This window comes from Heterodontus francisci, chromosome 11 (assembly GCF_036365525.1).
Source record: "Heterodontus francisci isolate sHetFra1 chromosome 11, sHetFra1.hap1, whole genome shotgun sequence".
Lineage (NCBI taxonomy): Eukaryota > Metazoa > Chordata > Chondrichthyes > Heterodontiformes > Heterodontidae > Heterodontus > Heterodontus francisci.
Genome location: NC_090381.1, coordinates 53529609 through 53536586, shown reverse-complemented (window position 1 = coordinate 53536586; position 6978 = coordinate 53529609).

Here is a 6978-nt window from a genome sequence, read left to right as displayed (position 1 = left end):
CTGAAAGAACATAATTACAAAGAATTGTTTCCCGGCACTCAACATATGAATTTTATGTAGAAATTAGAAATTATTAAAGGAGAATTTTTTTACATCTGTAACAAAAATAACTTCACAATTGATAAATTAAAACTTATGGAATTGGTTCCCAAGAGTAAGCAAGGACCACTGTCATTTATAAGTAAACGTGTTCTCCAATCTAGTCAAGAACATCTGTCAAGAAAAATAACTAAATCTGATCAACATTCAGCTTTGTGTGAACAATGTTGAGAAAGCCTCAGCATTAAATGTATGATGCAACTGTTGATCAGTGAGTACTGAAGTCACATTTTACCATGCATCTACTGGCAGACTCCTACTTGGACCATTTGAGGGACCCTGAAGGAACAAGAAAGCAATATAAATTCATATTTTTCTGTTGCATCAATTGTGTCAGTGTGACTCTCTCCACAGATGGTGCCATTTGCTTTTGAAGTAAATGGATCGTACTCATCATAATATCAATGTGATTTTATTTTCTCCTCCACTTTGAAGTCACTTTGAAAATACAAATTCCTTGTTTGCTGAGATCAAACTGAACATTATCTCGAATAGCAACCAATAGCTGTGAAAGTTACTTTAATGGCTTTAAAATATTTGGGTTTGGCTGAGCAAAGCTTGACTGGTTCAGGGCCTTATTCAAATGCTGAGACTGTGTACCTCAGAAATGAATATTCTTCCAAACAATCTTAACTGATCACACATGCATGCGCACACAATTTTGAGAGATATTTTAGCTACAAAATAATCAGGAAAAAAAACTAGCAATCAATATCTGGGGTTCAGAAATGTGTGTGTGCATATATACTGTAGTATATATACTTAGCACTATCTCTCTGCCACCACCCCAACTCCAAGACAAGTGCTGTGCTGTCCTGAGTCTTCATCTGACATCAAGGAATGAAGAAACAAGAGTCGAAATGGGGTAGAGGAGCAAAGGGATTGAGGGGTTCACAAATCATTACAAGTAGCAATGTAAGTTAATAAGGCTGTAAAAATGCAAACAAAGTATTGGGGTTCACGTCTAGAGGAATTAAATTGAAGAGAAGGGAAGTTATGTTAAACTTGTACAGAAACTTGTGTTACAACCTCATTTGAGACTGTTAACTTTAAGACAAGAGATATGAACTCCCCAGACCAATTTAAAGAATTATGCAAGATTTAATTTTTCAAGACTTTTACTATAACAACTAAACTAAAAATCAACATTAACTGAACAGTACTTACCAGGTAGTTAATGCACTAAATTACAGAGAAAGTTATTTCCCATTAGCTTACCAACACACTTGAAAACCCCACACATTTATACGTTGCAGTGTTCTCAACCAGAAGGTATCCTTGCAGTTAAAAGTCCCAACTCCTCCCAGTTGCAATGGATTGGAACTCCCAGACCTTCACAAAGCCAATGTTCTCTTCACTCACTTCTTCTGAGCACACTCAACTGGTTTTCTGTTAATAAGGCAATCTCTGTGACCCTGTTTGTCTTTTCTCCTCTACAAACTTCGAGCCTTTGAACTGGGTTTAAATCTTAGCAGCCTTTTGCTGTATCAGTGCTTGGAGAACTGTAGTTTCCTCTCGCTCTCTTTTGAGGCTGCCGCTACTGGTCTTCATCTCTTACTTAATTTATCCAGAACAAAAGTCAATAGTCATTTACCGTTCCCATATATAGAGTCCATAAGTCTGGCCATAGCAAAACTATCTGGGTCTTCCTTTGCTTCCAGGTGTTAGCAAATTGCAATTGAATTTGCATTTTTAGAACCCCTGGCTCCGTTTATAATGAGAGTCTGGGAGAGCGAAACTCATTGTCCTTCAGGTGTTACAAACTTTCACTCTGCTTTCAAAGGGTCTTCGATCTGGGTTCCTTGTGTCATTGGTAATCAAGACCCCTGGCTTGTCTCTGTCCAGACTTGGTGTGGGGTTACACGTGTCCTCCAAATCCTTTTTATGCTGCATTAAAGATCACAATTTTTAAAACACAATCATACTACCAAGTCCAGAGTTCATAACACTTGGTTAGTCCATACTTACGGTACTGGGTATGTCTCCATATCACAAAAAAAGAATTTAGAGGCACTGGAGAAGGTGCAAAAAAGATTTAAAAGGATGATACTAGAACTGAGAAGTTGGAACCATCAAGAAAGACTGTATCGGTTGAGGCTGTTTTCTCTAGAAAAGATAAGGCTGGGGAGTGACCTAACAGAAGTCTTTTATGTTATAAAGGGACTCAATAGGTTAGGTGTGGAGAAGATGTTTTCTCTTGATGTGTACAAAACTAGGGGCAGTAAATATAAGTATATGAGAAAGGAATAGATATGCAGACAGGGTTAAATGAAGTAGTGTGGGAGGCAGTGGCTTGTACAGAGCATAAACAACAGCACAGACCAGATGGACTAAATGGCCTGTTTCTGTGCTGTAAATTGTAAGACCGGGATTTTACATCTCCCCCCTCTACCCCCCGCCCCCTCACGCCTCCACTACTCCCCTGGGAGTGGGCTGGGAGGTGGGGGGGGGAGCATATAAACAGGTGGGATGGTGGGTACCTGTCACTTTCCTGCTGCCATTGGCATTATACTAGTGGCAGGGTAGGTGACGGGTGGCCTGCCTGCTCTTAGGCAAATTGAGCCCCTTAAGGGGCCAATTAATAAATGGGCACCTCGCCACATAGTCAGACTGCCAGGTATACCTTGGCAGCATCCCTGCAGGCTCACGGGGGCAGGTGGTGGAATGACAGGGCAGGTCCCTCATAATTGGGCACCCTGTGGCCCACAGAGGGTCTGCCCGCAATAGCCAGGGCTGCTCCTGCCGGAAGCCTCTCCTCCCCTGATAATTGAGATAACGCCCACCCCGCCTCCTGCCAGGGCCTGCCTGATGAGTCGTTGCAAGCCCTGAGCCAACTTACCTGCACTCTGGGCTGCCTCAATGACTGCTGCTCTGGGGCCTGCTGCACTCGCAGCAATGGCCACTGCTCCAGGTGGAAGCCATGACTGTAGCCAATTAACTGCCTGAACAACATAAAATCCAGTTGCGGTTTCCATGACTGGCAGAAGTCGGGTTGCCCCCGACTTTCTGGTCAGTGGACAGAGCCACCGCCGCCCCATAAAATCCCAGCCAATGTCTTTGTGCAGGGTTCTGTAGAAACCTTACTGGATCCACTGAATGATAAAGTATGTTTACCTAACTTGTACCGGCTTATTCTTTCACTTATATCATCCATTGTACATCAAAGGAACTTATATAATCTTAATTGATTCGGTTGAACCATGGCTTTTCTGTTCTGACACCATCTGGCCTCTTCCCCATGGTTATCCTGACACCTACCCTACATAAAAGCCCAAGACCTGCATGACGGCCGAGTTAATTCTGATCTGTAATATCCCAAAAATACCTCCTTCTAAATGTCCGAAGCACAAAATAACTTCATAGGGCCAGAGGGAATGACAAAGATCCTAAAATGTGGGTAATCCTATTTTCTTTGTTATTCAGGCATTTCTCACACACCCGAGGAGCTATTCTAAAGTAGTAACAATTTAGGATCAGGATGGCTGTACCAGGGACGTCCCAATCCCTGCTGCCAAAACAAATCTGCCAAATGCATTTTCCCGAGTTGTCACCAATTTAAACAGTACTGTCTGGTTAACTCCCTCTATCACTGGCACACCATGGCTCCAGTGTGTACCAGCTACAAGATGCGCTGGAGCGACTTGCCCAGGCTTCTTCAACAACACATTCCAAACCTGTGACCTCTAATACCTGAGAACAAGGACAGCAGCAGATAGGAACACCACCACCTGAAGTTCCCCTCCAAGTCACACACCACCCTGACTTGAAATATCACCATTCTTTCATCATCGTTGGGTCAAGATTCTGGAACTCCCTAGCTAACACTAACCATATGGACTACAGCAGTTCAAGAAGGCGACTCATGACCATCATCTCAAGGGCAATTAGAGATGGGCAATAAATGCTGACCTTGCCAGTGATACTCCATCCTATGAACAAACAAATGAAAAACTAGTGAAGCACTCTACACTGCTACATTACAGACACTGTCAATAAAAACCTAAGAGAGGTTTAACTAGCTGTGGAACAAGTAGAATGGACCTTGACTTCTGGAACATTTACCAGCCAAATGGTGCAATGGAGAATATGATTCATTACCCATGTTGCTGTACTCTGCTTTATCACCAAATTACTCAAAATAGCATCCTAAAAGTATGAGTGCTGTGAACATTAAGACAAAACATTCAGTGCACATTAACATAGTAAAATCGATGATCCTCATCTAATTGCAGCAGAGGCAAATAAAATGAGCGTATGATCTCTTGCCCAAATAAAAGTATAAGGCCAAATGGTCTACAACTAATGTTTGCAGTTATTATTCCTGTGGGCCAAAATAATGTTATTCATAATGCTGTCTTCCAAGTAAGACATTTTAAATCACACATTTAACAATTTCAGAATCGTAGACTATGGTGCCATGAGGACATTAAAGGGCCTCATTAAAACAAAGTGAGGTATATTTGGATATAATATCCTTGAAGCTAAAACTAAAGTGAGACACGAGCTAAGATTCTACCAGACCGAACACTAATTTTTTGGGAGTTACAGCAAGGAATTTCACATTCTCCTCTCTTCCCCGTTCCACTGAATCACTGAGAAGAGAAATATATACTAGACACAGGCATTAAGTACCTGAAATAGCTAAAAACTAGTCCTTTCTGCAAAAACATAGTGGGCTGGAATTTGCTAATGGCGAACAAAGCATGCTAGCCAGCCATTCATTAAACTTGCCCAAAGACTTTCTATGGAATTTTGCACAGGTACTTACTGTAAAAAGCCAAAAGGGTGCAGCAGTTCCTACAGGGGATCTGGGACCTGTGCGATCTGGGAAAGCAACTGTGTATCTCCTCAATCAGATTGAAGAAACGTTAATGAGCAGTGCAGAGTCTGATCAGGAAGTGTAAGTTAGAATATTCAATTCAATGCCAAATCAGGCACAAAAAGTGAAAGATAAAAAAATAGGATTACGAGATGAGTAACAGAAAAGGAAAAAAGAAAAAGTTTAAATTTTTTAATAAATACGAATAATTAAAATCTGAAAGAATGAGACTCCACACTTGTAAATGTTACTTTTCAGTGCGAGAAAGGTTGTTTGGCAGTAAGTAAGAATCATCACTGGAATAGACAAGCCCGAAATTATTCTGGCAAGTTCAGTGGGTACAGCAACCTCACACAATTCAATCTATTTCAATGCTGAGTTTTCAGCGATATACCGGTCAGGAATAGCAAAACTGCTGTAACAGCAGGGTAACTTGATCAACAAATTCCTGATTTGTGTTTTAACTGTGTACATGCGATCGCCGGAAGTTGCTGTCCAATTTACAGGTTAATAATTGTGAGCACTGTTAGCCTAAATATTTATGCAGCAAAATCTGGCCCTTTAAAACAATATGGTTTGGCTCCGAAAGTCAAATAAATGTGACACTGGGGGGGGGGGGGGGGGGGGGGAGTGGGGTGCGGTTAGAGAATGCCCTTAAAACTAGTGGAAAAACAACAGCTGACCTATCCTACCTGTCTGTGAAATTTAGGGGCAACTATAATGACATCATAACAAAATAAAGCATACAGTTAGTTCATCTGAACTAGTTCTTATATCGTGCGACGTTGCCAAAATGATAAAGAATGTTTGTATAAAGATTTTGATTGTTAAAAGTTCAGTGACCTGTCACATATTTGAAAGCATGTAACTTTACTTCTCTTTAGTATATTTATGCAAAGATTGTAATGTAGGTCAACTTAATTAGTTAATTGCCTGTCAAGAAAACACTATATGCCAAATGAGAAATATTAATCAATCAGTTGGAAACTTACATTAGACTTTTAATGGAGAAAATCTTAGTTAACTTTAAAAAAAAAACTGGCAGCCAAAATGGCCACTGCAATTTGCATCTGTAACACCTTTGCACATTACAAGTCCCCAACCAGAGCCAGAGGTTGAACAAGCCGCCCAGCCGGTACAATGCTTTGGCTAACGGAGTAGATTATCCAGATCATTCTCATTAGTGGGACATTCAAAGCCATCTCGAGGCATTCATAAGTGGAGACGTCCTTCCAGGGGGTTAAACACTGGCAACACCACCTGAGAGGGGTTGTGGGTTTTAGACTTTGGACCTCATTTAAAAACAAAGGGGACTGAGAGAACCTTGTGACCATCTGTCCACCTCTGGAAAAATAACTGGGAGTTTTGTTACACACTCAAGACTCAAGCAATAACTGAGACTGCAGCAGCAGCACAGAAAGCTGTGTGCCTCCGTTGCTTTTTCTCTTTCTCTCTCCCCAGAAAATATCAAGTTTGAAAACCATCAGCGACTGTGGACCCTCCAAGCCTACAGACAGCTACGGGAAGAGACCAGAGGAAGAGAGCCACCTGCCAGTCTGCCTTCAAGAAAACCCTGAGCAAAGCAGGCCAGCTGCAAAGTGCACTTAGACAAGCCAAGGTCTTCAAGAATACAGCTTCCGCCGGAAGACCACTGAATCATCCAACTCCAACAACGGTATATTTAACTTTTATTTATACTGGACTTTAATCCAACCAAAAACCTACTTTCTACTATGTTAGGTGTGTGTGCGATCCTTGTGTGAATGTATGCATGAATGTGTAGCATTTTTAAAATTATTTTTAAATCAGGGTTAGATTATGTATAATAAACTTACCTCTTGCTTTTTTTAAACTCAAGAAAACCTGTCCGATTGGTTCTTTCATGATCTCAGTAAATTTAAAAGGTGAAGCACTCACAGAGGTGGTGTTTAAAAGGAATAGACTCTGTTGCAGTCAAATAAGAGGAAGGGCATGAAGGACGACTGTGACCCCCCTCCTCACTTGGCAGTAACAGAAATTTGGGGGCGAGAGTCTGGGATCGTAACCCAACTCCAAACAAG